This window comes from Bubalus kerabau, chromosome 21 (genome assembly GCF_029407905.1).
Source record: "Bubalus kerabau isolate K-KA32 ecotype Philippines breed swamp buffalo chromosome 21, PCC_UOA_SB_1v2, whole genome shotgun sequence".
Taxonomy (NCBI): domain Eukaryota; kingdom Metazoa; phylum Chordata; class Mammalia; order Artiodactyla; family Bovidae; genus Bubalus; species Bubalus kerabau.
In genome coordinates this window covers 24,450,994-24,468,904 of record NC_073644.1, presented here as the reverse complement: position 1 = coordinate 24,468,904, position 17,911 = coordinate 24,450,994, and the positions used below count along the sequence as shown (strand labels likewise).

Below are 17,911 nucleotides of genomic sequence, written 5' to 3'. Positions count from 1 at the left end.
CTTCTCCCGTATCCGCAATGAAAGTCAGGTCAATACGATGAGAACCAGCTCAAATACAAAGACACATGCAGGGTGGGGAGGTCCTAAGATGGCAGAGGAATAGGATGGGGAGACCATTTTCTCCCCCACAAATTTATCAAAAGAACACTTGAACGCTGAGTAAATTCCCCAAAACAACTTCTGAATGCTGGCAGAGGACATCAGGCACCCAGAAAAGCAGCCCATTGTCTTCGAAAGGAGGTAAGAAAAAACATAAAAGACAAAAAGAGACAAAAGAGGTAGGGATGGAGCTCCATCCTGGCAAGGGAGTCTTAAAAAAGAGAGAAGTTTCCAAACACCAGGAAACACTCTCACTGCCGAGTCTGTGGCGAGCCTTGGAACCAGAGAGCAACATAACAGGGAGGGGAAAAAATAAATAATTAATTAATTAAAACCCACAGATTACGTGCCCAGCGGAGAAGCAGCGCAGACACCTGCATTGCCACTAGCAAGCGGGGCCTGGGCAGGGAGGCACAGGCTGAATTGCTTAGAGTAAGGATCTGGCCTGAATGCCCCAAGCGCAATCTGAGCGAACTAACATGGGCTAGCAAACCAGACTGTGGGATAGCTACCACGCGAAAAGCCCTAACCTAAGACACCACCAGGCCCACTCACAGAACAAAGGACTGAGAAGAGCTAGCCGGCTGCAGACCAGCCATCCCCCTCTGCTGACAGGCAGGCGAGGGCAGCCAGAGCCGGAAGGGGGCAATCGCAGCCCCAAAGAGGCATTATCAACCAAACTGCAAGCAGGCTTCGTTGCTAACCAAGAAAACTTGGGATTCTGGACGGATTCAGATGGATTCAGTCAACATCTGCCTGAGAAGGTGTGCCAGTTGTACACCCAGAAAACTGAGCGGCAGGGATGGGGTAGGCAATAAGTTACAGTGGCTGCACTTGCCAAACACCTGGTCACCTGAGTTGCTCGGACCTGGGAAGGGCACAAAACGCAGGCCCAACCGAGTCTGCGCCTCTGAGGACTACCCAAGTGCCTGAACCTGAGCAGCTTAGACCTGGGAGGTGCATGCAGCCCAGGGCCGGCCTTGGACAGTTCCCGGCAGAGCAACCTAGAGCCTAAGCAGTGTAGACAGGGAAAGCACACACGCCTTGAATGGGGGCAAACCCAGTGTGGCTGAGACACTGCAAGCACACGCCAGTGTTATCTGTACCTCCCTCCCCACAGCACGACTGAACAAGTGAGCCTAAAAAAGTGTCCACCACCGCCCCCTTGTGTCAGGGCGGAAATCAGACACTGAAGAGACCAGCAAACAGAAGAAGCTAAAACAGAGGGAACCGCCTTGGAAGTGACAGGTGCAATAGATTAAAACCCTGTAATTAGTACCAACTACATAGTAAGGGGCCTATAGAGCTTGAGAAATATAAGCCGGATCAAGGAACTATCTGAAAATGAACTGACCCCACACTGCCCACAACAACACCAGAGAAAGTCCTAGATATATTTGTACTATTTTTACTATCATTCTTTAATTTTTTTAATTTTTAAGTCCTCTATTACTCCTTTTTCATTTTTATAACCTACTATTACTTTGCAAAAAAAAAAAGAGAGAGACCCTGTTTTTTAAAGCAAACTTCATATATTTTATAATTTTTGTGACTTTTTTTCTTTAATATTGTACCTTTGAAAATCCAACCTCTACTCTAGATTTTTAATCTTTGCTTTTTGGTATTTGTTATCAATTTTTGTACCTTTAAGAACCCAGTCTTCAGTACTCATTGTTACTTGGGAGCGAGATTACTGGCTTGACTGCTCTCTCCCCCTTTGGACTCTCCTTTTTCTCCACCAGGTCGCCTCTATTTCCTCCCGCCTCCTTCTCTTCTCTACCCAACTCTGTGAATCTCTTTGTGACTTCCGGGCTATGGAGAACACTTAGGGAACTGATTACTAGCTGGATCTGTCTCTCTCCTTTTGATTCCCCCCCTTTATCCTCCTGGCCACCTCTGTCTCCTTCCTCCATCTTATCTTCTCTGTATAACTCTGTGAACATCTCTGAGTGGTCCAAACTGCAGCGCACATAAGGAAGTGATTACTGGCTAGCTTGCTCTCTCTTTTGATTCCACCTCATCTCATCCTGGTCACCTCTATCTCCTTCCTCCCTCTTCTCTTCTCCATGTAACTCTGTGAACCTCTCTGGGTGTCCCTCACTGTGGAGAAACTTTTCATCTTTAACCTAGATGTTTTATCAATGATGCTGTATAGATGGGGAAGTCTTGAGGCTACTGTAAAAATAAGACTGAAAACCAGAAGCAGGAGGCTTAAGTCCAAATCCTGAGAACTCCAGAGAACTCTTGACTCCAGGGAACATTAATCGACATGAGATCATCAAACACCTCCATACCTACACTGAAACCAAGCACCACCCAAGGGCCAACAAGTTCCAGAGCAAGACATACCACGCCAATTCTCCAGCAACACAGGAACATAGCCTTGAGCTTCAATATACAGGCTGCCCAAAGTCACTCCAAACCCATTGACATCTCATAACTCATTACTGGACACTTCATTGCACTCCACAGAGAAGAAATCCAGCTCTACCCACCAGAACACCGACACAAGCTTCCCTAACTAGGAAACCTTGACAAACCACCCGTACAATCCCACCCACAGTGAGGAAACTCTACAACAAAGAGAACTCCACAAACTGCCAGAATACAGAAAGGACACTCCAAACACAGCAATATAAACAAGATGAAGAGACAGAGGAATATCCAGCAGGTAAAGGAACAGGATAAATGCCCACCAAACCAAACAAAAGAGGAAGAGATAGGGAATCTACCTGATAAAGAATTCCAAATAATGATAGTGAAAATGATCCAAAATCTTGAAAACAAAATGGAATCACAGATAAATAGCCTGGAGACAAGGATTGAGAAGATGCAAGAAAGTTTAACAAGGACCTAGAAGAAATAAAGAAGAGTCAATATATAATGAATAATGCAATAAGTGATATCAAAAACACTCTGGAGGGAACAAATAGTAGAATAATGGAGGCAGAAGATAGGATTAGTGAGGTAGAAGATAGAATGGTAGAAATAAATGAATCAGAGAGGAAAAAAGAAAAATGAATTAAAAGAAATGAGGACAATCTCAGAGATCTCTAGGACAATGTTATATGCCCCAACATTCGAACCATAGGAGTCCCAGAAGAAGAAGACAAAAAGAAAGACCATGAGAAAATACTTGAGGAAATAATAGTTGAAAACGTCCCTAAAATGGGGAAGGAAATAATCACCGAAGTCCAAGAAACCCAGAGAGTCTCAAACAGGATAAACCCAAGGTGAAACACCCCAAGACACATATTAATCAAATTAACAAAGATCAAACACAAAGAACAAATATTAAAAGCAGCAAGGGAAAAACAACAAATAACACACAAGGGGATTCCCATAAGGATAACAGCTGATCTTTCAATAGAAACTCTTCAGGCCAGGAGGGAATGGCAGGACATACTTCAAGTGATGAAAGAAAATAACCTACAGCCCAGATTACTGTACCCAGCAAGGATCTCATTCAAATATGAAGGAGAAATCAAAAGCTTTACAGACAAGCAAAAGCTGCGAGAATTCAGCACCACCAAACCAGCTCTCCAACAAATGCTAAAGAATCTTCTCTAGACAGGAAACACAAAAAGGGAATCTAAACTTGAACCCAAAACAATAAAGTAAATGGCAACGGGATCATACTTATCAATAATTACCTTAAATGTAAATGGGTTGAATGTCCCAACCAAAAGACAAAGACTGGCTGAATGGATACAAAAACAAGATCCCTATATATGTTGTCTACAAGAGACCCACCTCAAAACAAGGTACACATACAGACTGAAAGTGAAGGGGTGGAAAAAGATATTCCATGCAAATAGAGATCAAAAGAAAGCAGGAGTAGCAATATTCATATCAGATAAAATAGACTTTAAAACAAAGGCTGTGAAAAGAGACAAAGAAGGACACTACATAATGATCAAAGGATCAATCCAAGAAGAAGATATAACAATTATATATGCATCCAACATAGGAGCACTGCAATATGTAAGACAAATGCTAACAAGTATGAAAGGGGAAATTAACAATAACACAATAATAGTGGGAGACTTTAATACTCCACTCACACCTATGGATAGATCAACTAAACAGAAAATTAATAAGGAAACACAAACTTTATATGATTCAATAGACCAGTTAGACCTAATTGACATCCATAGGACATTTCACTCCAAAACAATGAATTTCACCTTTTTCTCAAGTGCACACAGAACCTTCTCCAGGATAGATCACATCCTGGGCCATAAATCTAGCCTTAGTAAATTCAAAAAAATTGAAATCATTCCAAGCATCTTTTCTGACCAAAATGCAGTAAGATTAGATCTCAAGTACAGGAGAAAAACTATTAAAAATTCCAACATATGGAGGCTGAACAACACACTGCTGAATAACCAACAAATCACAGAAGAAATCAAAAAAGAAGTCAAAATACACATAGAAACGAATGAAAATGAAAACACAACAACCCAAAACCTGTGGGACACTGTAAAAGCAGTGCTAAGGGGAAGGTTCATAGCAATACAGGCATACCTCAAGAAACAAGAAAAAAGTCAAATAAATAACCTAACTCTACACCTAAGCAACTAGAAAAGGAAGAAATGAAGAACCCCAGGGTTAGTAGAAAGAAAGAAATCTTAAAATTTTGGTCAGAAATAAATGCAAAAGAAACAAAAGAGACCATAGTAAAAATCAACAAAGCCAAAAGCTGGTTCTTTGAGAGGATAAATAAAATTGACAAACAATTAGCCAGACTCAACAAGAAACAAAGGGAGAAAAATCAAATCAATAAAATTAGAAATGAAAATGGAGAGATCACAAAGGACAACGCAGAAATACAAAGGATCATAAGACACTGCTATCAGCAATTATATGCCAATAAAATGGACAACTTAGAAGAAATAGAGAAATTCTTAGAAAAGTACAACTGTCCAAAACTGGACCAGGAAGAAATAGAAAATCTTAACAGACCCATCACAAGCACAGAAATTGAAACTGTAATCAGAAATCTTCCAGCAAACAAAAGCCCAGGTCCAGACGGCTTCACAGCTGAATTCTACCAAAAATTTAGAGAAGAGCTAACACCTATCTTACTCAAACTCTTCCAGAAAATTGCAGAGGAAGGTAAACTTCCAAACTCATTCTACCAAAACCTGACAAAGATGCCACAAAAAAAGAAAACTACAGGCCAATATCACTGATGAACATAGATGCAAAAATCCTTAACAGAATTCTAGGAATCAGAGTCCAACAACACATTAAAAAGATCATACATCATGATCAAGTGGGCTTTATCCCAGGGATACAAGGATTCTTCAATATCCACAAATCAATCAATGTAATACACTACATTAACAAATTGAAAAATAAAAGCCATATGATTATCTCAATAGATGCAGAGAAAGCCTTTGACAAAATTCAACATCCATTTATGATAAAAACTCTCCAGAAAGCAGGAATAGAAGGAACATACCTCAACATAATAAAAGCTATATATGACAAACCCACAGCAAACATTATCCTCAATGGTGAAAAATTGAAAGCATTTCCCTTAAAGTCAGGAACAAAACAAGGGTGCCCACTTTCACGACTACTATTCAACATAGTTTTGGAAATTTTGGCCACAGCCATCAGAGCAGAAAAAGAAATAAAAGGAATCCAAATTGGAAAAGAAGAAGTAAAACTCTCACTGTTTGCAGATGACATGATCCTCTACATAGAAAACTGTAAAGACTCCACCATAAGATTACTAGAGCTAATCAATGAATATAGTAAAGTTGCAGGATATAAAATCAACACAGAGAAATCCCTTGCATTGCTATACACTAATAATGAGAAAATAGAGAAATTAAGGAAACAATTCCATTCACCATTGCAACGGAAAGAATAAAATACTTAGGAATATATCTACCTAAAGAAACAAAAGACCTATATATAGAAAACTATAAAACACTGGTGAACGAAATCGAAGAGGACACTAATTGATGGAGAAATATACCATGTTCATGGATCGGAAGAATCAATATAGTGAAAATGAGTATACTACCCAAAGCAATTTATAGATTCAATGCAATCCCTATCAAGCTACCAACGGTATTTTTCACAGGGCTAGAACAAATAATTTCACAATTTGTATGGAAATACAAAAAAACCTCGAATAGCCAAAGCAATCTTGAGAAAGAAGAATGGAACTGGAGGAATCAACCTGCCTGACTTCAGGCTCTACTACAAAGCCACAGTCATCAAGGCAGTATGGTACTGGCACAAAGACAGAAATATAGATCAACGGAACAAAATAGAAAGCCCAGAGATAAACCCATGCACCTATGGACACGTTATCTTTGACAAAGGAGGCAAGAATATACAATGGAGAAAAGACAATCTCTTTAACAAGTGGTGCTGGGAAAACTGGTCAACCACTTGTAAAAGAATGAAACTAGAACACTTTATAACACCATACACAAAAATAAACTCAAAATGGATTAAAGATCTAAACGTAAGACTAGAAACTATAAAACTCCTAGAGGAGAACATAGGCAAAACACTGTCCGACATAAATCATAGCAGGATCCTCTATGACCCACCTCCCAGAACATTGGAAATAAAAGCAAAAACAAACAAATGAGACCTAATTAAAATTAAAAACTTCTGCACAACAAAGGAAACTATAAGCAAGGTGAAAAGACAATTCCAGAAACATAAATGACCCAATCAAAAAATGGGCCAAAGAACTAAACAGAACATTTCTCCAAAGAAGACATACAGATGGCTAACAAACACATGAAAAGATGCTCAACATCACTCATTATCAGAGAAATGCAAATCAAAGCCACAATGAGGTACAATTTCACGCCAGTCAGAATGGCTACTATCCAAAAGTCTACAAGCAATAAATGCTGGAGAGGGTGTGGAGAAAAGGGAACCATCTTACACTGTTGGTGGGAATGCAAACTAGTACAGCCACTATGGAGAACAGTGTGGAGATTCCTTAAAAAACTGGAAATAAAACTGCCATATGACCCAGCAATCTCACTGCTGGGCATACACACTGAGGAAACCAGAAGGGAAAGAGACACGTGTACCCCAATGTTCATCGCAGCACTGTTTATAATAGCCAGGACATGGAAGCAACCTAGATGTCCATCAGCAGACGAATGGCTAAGAAAGCTGTGGTACACATACACAATGGAGTATTACTCAGCCATTAAAAAGAATGCATTTGAATCAGTTCTAATGAGGTGGATGAAACTGGAGCCTATTATACAGAGTGAAGTAAGCCAGAAAGAAAAACACCAATACAGTATACTAACACACACACACACACACATATATATATATATATGGAATTTAGAAAGATGGTAACGATAACCCTGTATGTGAGACAGCAAAAGAGACACAGATGTATAGAACAGTCTTTTGGACTCTGTGGGAGAGGGTGAGGGTAGGATGATTGGGAGAATGGCATTGAAACATGTATAATATCATATGTGAAACGAATTGCCAGTCCAGGTTTGATGAATGATACAGGATGCTCGGGGCTGGTGCACTGGGATGACCCAGAGGGATGGTATGGGGAGGGAGGTGGGAGGGGGTTTAGGATGGGGAACATGTGTACACCCGTGGCAGATTCATGTTGATGTATGACAAAACCAATACAATATTATAAAGTAATTAGCCTCCAATTAAAATAAATAAATTTATATAAAAAAATAATAAAGACACATGCAAAGTTTACATTATAAGTGAGAAACACAGAGAAGTGAATTTTGGCCATTTAACATGCAGAAAGAGCAGCTACGTCTCTCCCTTTCTGAGATTCTCCTTGGAAATGTCTTAACTCTAACACTTTGAAGTAAATATCTCAAGGATCCAAATAAGCCCAATTCTCAACTTTTACAATACACAAATGTCTGTGTGTCCTGGGTTCATCCCTTTTGAAATTTCAAAAGCCATTACCTGAAAAAACAATGCTCAAATCTAGATATTTATCCTGAAATGCAACTTTTTTGTTCCTGGGGGGATAAAAGGAGGCTGTTGGATGGACGCAATTAGCTCTACTATTAGGGAAACAGTTGCCTGCAGAGCTGGTTTCTGAGGGAAGTGAAAACAAACATTCTCTGTGTTTACTGAATATTAATTACTGAGTCTCTGCAGTCCAAGACTTTTATAGGAACATTGAGAAATTTATGTGATTTACTTACCAAAAAAAAGTTACCTCCCTTTGATCCCTTTTACTGTTCCCTGTTTACATTTGGATTGTCATAGCTATTTTCTCTACATATACTGAGAACCACATCAGAAAATGTAATAATTTTTGCTTTAACCAAACATAATTTAGAAAACTAAAGAGCTTTATTGAAATGGTAACAGCTTTATTGTAATGTAATTCACATAATACAATTTACTCATTGCAAGTATACAATTCACTAGTTTTTAATATATTAACAAAGTTGTGCAACCTCCATCACAATTGTAGAATATTTTTATCACTTCAGAAAGAAATCCCAAGTTCTTTAGCCATCACTCCTCGAGTCCTAAGCAACCACTAATCTACTTTTTCTCTCTACAGATTTGCCTATTCTGAAGATATTATATAAATGGAATCTTACAGTATACAGTGTTTTCTGATTGGCTTCTTTCATTTTGCTTACATTTTCAAGATTCATCCATGCTGTAATATGTATCAGTACTTCATTCCTTTCTATTGCCAAATAATATTTCATTGTGTGGATATACTACATTTGATTTACCCATTCATGAGTTAACAGACATTTGAGTTGTTTCCGCTTTTGATTATGAATAATGCAGCTGTGAACATTTATGTACAAAATTTTGTGGGACATTTTTCTAGAAGTGAAATTGCTGGGTCATACAATAATTCTATGTTTATTTTTTTTTGAGTACCTGCCAAACCATTTTTCAAAGCAGTTGCACCATTTTACATTGCTACCAGCAATGTAAGAGTCGCAACTGAGAGTGTACTCGGAAAGGTCTGGGCCTGCCAGAGAGGTCAGGTGCCATTTTGGGGGATGGTGCATGAGCATAAGGGTAGGACCACCGTAAGAGCTTCTTTCCCCATGCGTGCTCTCAAGCAACAAGACACTGCCTACAGGAGCTCTGGGGACAGGCGCGAGTTGCCACCACCATTGCAGGATCCAGAGGCCAGCCCGGGCCTCCCACACTGCTGTGAGACCCACGAGCAGGCTCCAGGTGCTGTCTCCACTGTCCCAGGAGTGTGTGAGCCACAACTGCCTATACGAGGCCCGCAAGGAGGTGTCAAGTGCTACGCCTGCTGTCTCGAGAGTGTACAAGGGCCGCCACACCTGCACACCCCAGATGAAGGGAATAACAGCCAGCACACACCGAGGAAAGAGGCAGCAAGTATCCAAACTAAAAGCAGCCCCTTGATTCCCGACAAGATGGTGCAGTAAGAGGACTTGAGCTCACTTCCTCTCAGGAGAACACCAAAATCACAACTCACGACTGAACAAAGACTGGAACCTACCAAAAAAGATTTTCAAAAGATAAAGAGGAAGCCACAATGAAATGGTAGGAGGGGCGCTTTTGTGACATAATCAAATCTCATACCCACTGTGTGGGTGACCCGCAAACTGGAAAATAATTATATCACAGAGGCTCGCCAAAAGAGTAAGAGTCCTGAGCCCCACACATCAGGCTCCACAGCCTGAGGGACTGGCATAGGGAGGGGGAATCTCTAGAACATTTGGCTTTGAAGGCCAGTGGGTTTTAACTGTGGGAGTTCCACAGGACTGGGGGAAACAGAAACACCACTCTTGCGGGTACAGAGGTTTCATGTATGCTGGGCCCCCACACAAATTAGTCATTCCATAGGATCCTGGGCTGACCTACCTGTAAGTCTTGGAGGGTCTCCTGGGGAGGCAGGGGTCAGCTGTGGCTTACTGGTAGGGGGCAGCCAAGGACACTAGTGGCAGAAGCCCCAGAGAATATTGACTGGTGTGAGGTTGCCATTTCGGCATCAAAATCTGGCCTTAGTCAATAGCCTAGCAGCTCCAGTGCTAGAATGCTTCAGACCAAACAACAAGCAAGATAGGAAACACAGCCCCACCCATCACAAACAGGCTTCCTGAGCACCTAGCTACCTCTAAAGGCACCCCTTGACACGGCCCTGCCCACAGGAGGAACAAGACCCAGCTCCACCCACCAGTGGGCAGGGACCAGTCCTGCCCACGAGAAACCTCACAAGCACCAGTACCTACCTCACCCACCAGGGGGCAGACACCAAAAGCAAGAGAAGCTATGATCCTACAGCCTGTGAAAAGGAGACCACAGAGAAAGTCAGGGAAAATGAAATGGCAGAGAAATACGTTCCAGATGAAAGAACAAGATAAAAACCCACAAGAACAACTAAGTGAAATGGAGATAGGCAACTTACCTGAAAATGATTTAAAGTAGTAATGGTAAAGATGACCCAAGAGATCAGGAGAAGAATGGAGGCACAGATTGAGAAGAGACAAGAAATAATAAAGACCTAGAATAACCTTAAGAAAGACCAAGAAGAACTAATGAACATACAGAAAAGAACAATAACTGAAATTAGAAAGAAATAAATAACAGAATAAATGGGGCAGAAGAACCAATAAGTGAGCTGGAAGTCAGAGTGATGGAAATCTCTGCTGTGGAACAAAATAAAGAAAAAAGAATGAAAAGAAATGTCTCGGAGACCTCTGGGACAACATAGAACACACCAACATTCACATTAGAGAGGTTCCAGAAGGAGGAGACAGAGAGAAACAGCCTGAGAAAATATTTGAAGAGATTATAGCTGGAAACTTCTCTAACATGAGAAGGGAAACACTGACTCAAGTTCAAGAAGCACAGAGAGTCCCATACAAGATAAACCAAAGACAGAGTACAATGAGACCCATGTTAATCAAATAGACAAAAATTAAAGACAAAGAAAAAATATTAAAAGCAACAAATAACATACAAGGGACTCCCCATAAGGTTACCAGCTGACTTCTCCTGAGAAACTTGGTAGGGCAGAAGGGAATGGCAAAACATATTTAAAAGTGATGAAAGGGAAAAACCTACAACCATGAATACTGTACCCAGCACAGCTCTCATTTAGATTTGACAGAGAAGTCAAAAATGTTATAAACAAGCAAAAGCTAGGAGAATTCAGTACCACCAAACCAGCTTTACAAGAAATGCTAAAGAAACTTCTCTAGGTGGGAAAATAAGGCCACAACTAGAAATAGGAAAACTGTGAATGGGAAAGATCACCAGTAAAGGCAAACACAGTAAAAGTGGTGGGAAAACGTCCACACACAAATATAGTATCAAAACAAGCGATCGTGAGAGAAGGAGTGTACAAATACAGATAACTACAAATGCATTTGAAATTCAAAGACTAGCTACTTAAAACAATCTTCTCTATGTATAAACTGCTATATTAAAACCTCATGGTAACTTCAAAAATCTACTGTAGAAAAACACACAAAAGAGAAAATGAAATCCAAACATAACACTAAAGATAGTCATCAAGTTACAAGAGAAGAGAATAAAACAGGAAGGGGGGGAAAAAGCCCCTAGAAAAATCAAATTCAAAATGGTTAACAAAATGGCAGTCAGAACATACATATCAAAAATTACTTTAAATGTAATCAGATTAAACGCCCCCAAACAAAAGACATAGACTGGCTGAATGGATACAAAGAATCAAGACCCATATGTATGCTGTCTACAAGAGACTCATACAGAGTGCAGCAGGAACACATACAGAGCAAAAGTGAGGGGATGGAAAATGGCATATCATGCAAACGGAAATCAAAAGAAACCTGGAGCAGCAACACTCATATCGGACAATACAGACTTTTATATAAAGACTGTTACAAAATACAAAGAAGGACACTACATAACGATCAAGGGATCAATCCAAGAAGACATAACAACCATAAACATATGTGCATCCGATAATAGGAGCACCTCAATAGACCAATCACAAGTCCTGAAATTGAAACAGTGACTTAAAAATTCCCAACAAAGGTCCAGAATACACAAGTGAATTCTATCAAACTTAGAAGAGAGTAATACCTATCCTTTTGAAACTACTTCAAAAAAAAGTGCTGAGGAAGGAATACTTCCAAGCTCATTCTATGAGGCCACCATCACCCTGATACCATAAACAAAGAAAGCACAAGAAAATTACAAGCCAATATCACTGATGAATTTGGATTGTTGGTATTTTTGTATTTTTGCATCTGTGTTTAAGATGCAAAAATACTCAACAAAATACTGACAATCCAAATTCAGCAATACATTAAAAGGATCATACACCATGATCAAGTGTGATTTATCCCAGGGATGCAAGGATTTTTTTTTCAATATCTGCAAATCTATTCATGTGATAGACTACATGAACAAACTGAAGAACGAGAGCCATATGATCATTTCATTGATGCAAAAAAAGCTTATGACCAAAATCAACACCCATTTATGACAAAAACTCGGCAGAAAGTGGGCATGGAGGGAACTTACCTCAACATAATAAAGGCCATCTATGACAAACCCACATCATTCCCAATGGTGCCAAGTGGAAAGTATTTCATCTAAGATCAGGAACAAGACGAGGATGTCCACTCTTGCCACTTTTATTCAACATAGTTTTGGAATTCCTAGCTATGGCAATTAGAGAAGAAAAAGAAATAAAAAGAAATCCAAATTGGAAAAGAACAAGACTTATTATAGAAGAACAAACTAAAAATTGTCACCATTTGCTGGTGATATGATACTGTACACAGAAAATCCTGAAGATGTTACCAGCAAACTACTAGAATTCAATGAATTTGGTAAAGCTGCAGGATATAAAATTGATACACTGAAATCTCTTTAATGCCTATACATTAACAATGAAAGATCAGAAAGGGAAATTAAGGAAACAGTCCCATTTACCATCTCATCGAAAACAATAAACTACCAAGAAATAAACCTACCTAAAGAGGCAAAAGACCTATACTCTGAAAACAGTAAGATTCTAATGAAAGAAATAGGAGATGACACAGACAGATGAAAAGATATATCATGCTCTTGGACTGGAGGATTCAATATTGTCAAAATGACTATACTGTCCAAGGCAATCTACAGATTCAAGGCAATCCCTATAAAATTACCAATTGGAATTTTTCCCAGAACTTGAACAAAATTTTTAAAAATTTGTGTGGAAACACATAAGATCCCGCATAACAATCCTGAGAAAGAAAAATGGTACTGGAGGAATCAGTCTCCCTGACTTGAGACTACACTACAAAGCTACAGTCATCAAAACAATATGGTACTGGCCCTCAAACAGAAATACAGATCAATGAAACAGCATAGAAAGTCCAGAAATAAACCCACACACCTATGGGCAACTTATCTTTGACAAAGGAAGCAAGAATACACAATGAAGAAAAGACAGTCACTTCGAAAAATGGTGCTGGTAAAACTGGACAGCTACATGTAAAAAGTGAAATTAGAACATTCTCTAACATCATACACAGAAATAAACATACATTTAGTACACACCTAAATGTAAGGATGGACACTATAAAACTCCTAGAGGAAAACATAGGCAGAACACTGACACAAATCACAGAAATATCTTTTTGGATTCACTTCCTAGAGTAATGAAAATAAAAACAAAATAAAACAATGGGACCTAATTAAACTTAAAAGCTTTTGCATAACAAAGGAAACCATAAAAAGACAACCCATAGGAGAAAATATTTGCAAATGATGCAACTGACAAGGGAAAAATCTCCAAAATTTACAAATATTTCATGCCAGTCTATGTCAAAAAACAATCTAGTCCAAAAAAATGGGCAGATCTAAATAGACAGTTCTCCAAAGAAGACATTCAGATGGCCAAAAGGATATGAAAAGATGCTCAACATCATTATCAGAGAAATGCAAATCAAAACTACAGTGAAGTATCACTTCAAATCAGTCAGAATGGCCATCATCAAAAAGTCTACAAACCATAAATGCTAGCGAGTATGTGGAGTAAAGGGGACCCTCCTACAATGTTGGTGGGAAGGTAAATTGGTACAACCACTGCTGTAGAACCACTGTGGAGAACAGTATGGAGCTTCCTTAAAAAACTGAAAAAATAGAACTGCCATGTGATCCAGTAGTCCCACTCCTGGGCATGTATTTGGGGAAAAACACATAATTCAAAAAAAATATGTGCACCCTTATGTTCACTCCAGTGTTCTTGCCTGGAGAATCCCAGGGACGGGAAGCCTGGTGGGCTGCCATCTATGGGGTTGCACAGAGTCGGACACGACTAAAGCGATGTAGCAGCAGCAGCATGTTCACTTCAGCACTATTTACAATAGCCAAAACATGGAAGCAAACTAAATGTCCACTGAAGGAGGAACAGATAGAGAAAACGTGGTATACATACACAGTGGACTATTACGCAGCCATAGAAAAGAATGAAACAATGTCATTTGCAGCAACATGGCTGCACCTAGCGATTATCATCCTAAGAGAAGCTAGAGAAAGATAAGGAACTGATACCACTCATATAAGGAGTCTGATTTTTAAAAATGATACAAATGAACTTATTTATAAAAGTGAAAGTGAAAGTGAAGTCGCTCAGTCGTGTCTGACTCTTTGCGACCCCATGGACTATAGCCTATCAGGCTCTTCCGTCCATGGGATTTTCCAGGCAAGAGTGCTGGAGTGGATTGCCATTTCCTTCTCCAGGGGATCTTCCCGACCCAGGAATCGAAGCTGGGTCTCCCACATTGCAGGCAGACGTTTTACCATCTGAGCCACCAGGGAAGCCCCTATTTGCAAAACAGACTCACAGATATAAAAAACAAACTTATGGTTAACAGAGGGGAAATGTGGAAGAGGGGGGATAAATCAGGCACTTGGGACTGACATACACACATTACTATGTATAAAACAGATAATCAACAAGGACCTATTGTATAGCACAGGGAACTCTATTCAATATACTATAAATACTTACATGGGAAAAAAATCTGAAAAAGGATTAATATGTATGTGCATAACAGATTCCCTTTGCTGTATACCTGAAACTAACACAACACTATACTCCAATAAACTTTAAAAAAAAAAAAATAAAAGAAAGAAACCATTGCCAAATTAAAGGTCACACAGATTTACTCCTAAGTTTTCTTCTAAGAGTCTCATAATTGTAGCTCCTTGATTTTTTTTAAGTTAATTTTTGTGTAAGATATAAGGTAGGTATTAAGACTCCTCCTTTTATCATTTACTTTCTGTTTTAAGAACTTCCTTTAGCCAATCTTTTAGAGTACTTCTCCTGGGAACAGATTCTCTTAGTTGTTTTTTCATCTGAGAATATCCTAATTTACCTTTCATTCCTAGTGGATATTTTCAGTGGATATAGAATTTGGGGTTGACAATTCTAGCACTTGAAAAATGTTGTACCACTTCCTCTGGCCTCTGATTTCTAATGAGAAATCCACTGTCATTTGAATTATTTTTCCTTTATGGATATGGGGTCATTTTTCTGTAATTGATAAAGAATTCTTTGTTTTTAGCTTGAAGAATTTTTATTATGATATGTTTTGGTTTGTCTTTCTTTGGGCTTATCGTACTGGGGACTCGCTCAGTTTCTTGAATCTGTAGACTATTTTTTTCAAATTTGGGACATTTTCAGCTGTAATTTTTTTTTTAATACCTTTTCAATCCTGCACTCTTTCTCATCTTCTGAGGCTCCAGTTAAACAAGTGTTTGATCTGTTTTTATTAATATAATACACAGGTCCGTAGGGTTTTTTAAATTACTTTTTACTCTGTTTTTTCTCTACTGTTCAGGTTGTATAATTTTTCTATTGTTTTCTTTTTACTGCTTACATGCTTGTTTGGTTTTTAGACAGATGCATAATTTATGATACTGTTCATACTTTAAAATTATATAATTTATATGTATAATATTTATAATTATTATTGTAATTGTTATTTGCCTATAAACCTGATCCCACTTGAGTAATTAATCTCAGGGTTAGATGTGGGCTGCTGTGTCACATCGAGTCAGGATCCACCACCCTCTCACCCTCACATTGCCACTTTTTTCTGCTCAATCTTAGGATACCATGTCAAAGCAAGTTTGCCACAATCATGTTAACAAGATGACCTCTTGATCTGGTATCTCAAAGCAAGAAGCTAAGTAAAGCACAGTGCCAACAGACAACTAGTTGACGAGGCATTTGGGTGCCTCTACCCAGACCCTTCAGCACAGAGTCTAACTCATGGCACCTATCAGAGCCACACTGCGGTGGTGGTTCTTCCCAGGGTCCCAGAAAGGAGGAACCAGGCTTTGTCCCAAAGGAGGTGCAAGGGGCAGAATCATGCGATGCTCAGTCAGGGGAAAGAACTTCACACACGAATACCAGGAGCCTATCACCTTCTAGGATGCCCAGAGACCCAGGGGCCAAAGCCTAGGATACCAGCACAGGTTACAAGGGCATAAAGCCTATATCTGGAAAGGTCAACGTCTGCAGCAACCCAAAATTTTCAAATCAAAAAATGAGGTATGTCAGGTTGGCAGAGGAATTCAGAAGAATGGAATGGGAGCCCACCTGATAAAAATACCTGGTGTTATCAGCCTTGGCCATCTTCCGCCATCCAGTTGCAGCCAATCTCCTTCATCACAGCACAAGCCAGTCTCAAGGGGAAGACAGCCCTTACTTTCAGAACCCAAGGCATACTAATGAGTACACAGGTTACAGCTGGCCCTAAGGCATGGTGGGCTACCCATACTGAGTGCTCTAATCCAGAAAAAGCTAGGGATTAGTCATTTTAACGCAGTTCTTGCAGTAGGCTTTAGGGGGGGAAAGAAATAAACACGTGCAAACAAACACATATAAGCGAAAAAAAAAAAAAGAATCCCAGGCACTCACCCACAGTCTTGGGTCCAGTTGTTGCTGCCAGCAGCTGTGAGGTGTCTCGAATTCGTCCCAGTTGATACCACTCCTACTCTTGGAGTCTTTCCTCGGAAGAATAGCGTCAACGTGTTGCTTTCTCGTTGAAAAAATAACCCAACAGCCAGCACCCTGCGAGGGGAGAGCGGGTCCCTACACCCAAGCCCCTCCATCAGGGAATGTTCTCGCGTTTGAACACCACGAAGATCACCTGAGGGCCAAGGGTGGGCCTGGTGAAGGAGGGCTGGCGGTTGTAAGTGGGGTCCTGATGGAGGAGCAAGCAGAGGCCAGGCTGGAATGCAGCAAGGTGGAGAGGAGGCTCAGAGACGGCTGAGTCCTACCCAAGGCACCGCTACCTTCGCCGGTCTTCCCAGAAGAAACCAGATCCGGCAGAATCTCAAAGTGCCTGCGGGAGGTCCTGAAATGGAAACACCTGGGTGCCCAGCGTGCTGCAGGTCCCTCCTCCTGGACTCCTCCTCACGCCACCTAGCAACCAGACCCCTTCTCTGCACTTCCTCGCCCCAACTCAGACTCACCCGGCAGGGGTGCCTCGGCCCAGTGCCCTGCCTGGGCCCTTGCCCACAGCCCCTCTGACTCCAGGCCCACGGCACTACCCACCCAGGGCGCACTAGGGACGGTCCTCGCCGCCCGCCGTCTAGGGCGCCAAGCCTGGCTCCCCAGAACATCCGCAAGCCCCGTCGGGGACCCCTTGCCAAGAGCTCTGCAGAGGAGGGTGCAGGAAACGGGAAGAACATCGTGTCTGCCCCCTCCCCCACCAGCCCAGGATTCTGCGAGTGCTACTGCTGGGGGTGTAATGGTGGGAGGGAGGTGGGGGCCCCCGAGGGATATTATTGAAATTAACTTGCAAGTGAATCCAAA

General features: G+C 40.5%; 2 long non-coding RNA genes across 2 annotated transcripts in view; both read right to left on the bottom strand.

The window, feature by feature from the left end:
* LOC129636111 (uncharacterized) overlaps positions 1-17,001 on the bottom strand; it is a 44,533-nt gene extending 27,532 nt beyond the window's left edge. Inside the window, exon 1 of the long non-coding RNA XR_008706654.1 lies at positions 16,691-17,001. This is a non-coding gene — a long non-coding RNA (uncharacterized LOC129636111). The remainder of the gene's footprint in view (positions 1-16,690) is intronic.
* Positions 1-17,408, bottom strand: part of LOC129636109 (uncharacterized) — a 47,449-nt gene extending 30,041 nt beyond the window's left edge. The window contains exon 1 of the long non-coding RNA XR_008706652.1: positions 17,012-17,408. This is a non-coding gene — a long non-coding RNA (uncharacterized LOC129636109). The remainder of the gene's footprint in view (positions 1-17,011) is intronic.
* Positions 17,409-17,911: the final 503 nt, after the last annotated feature.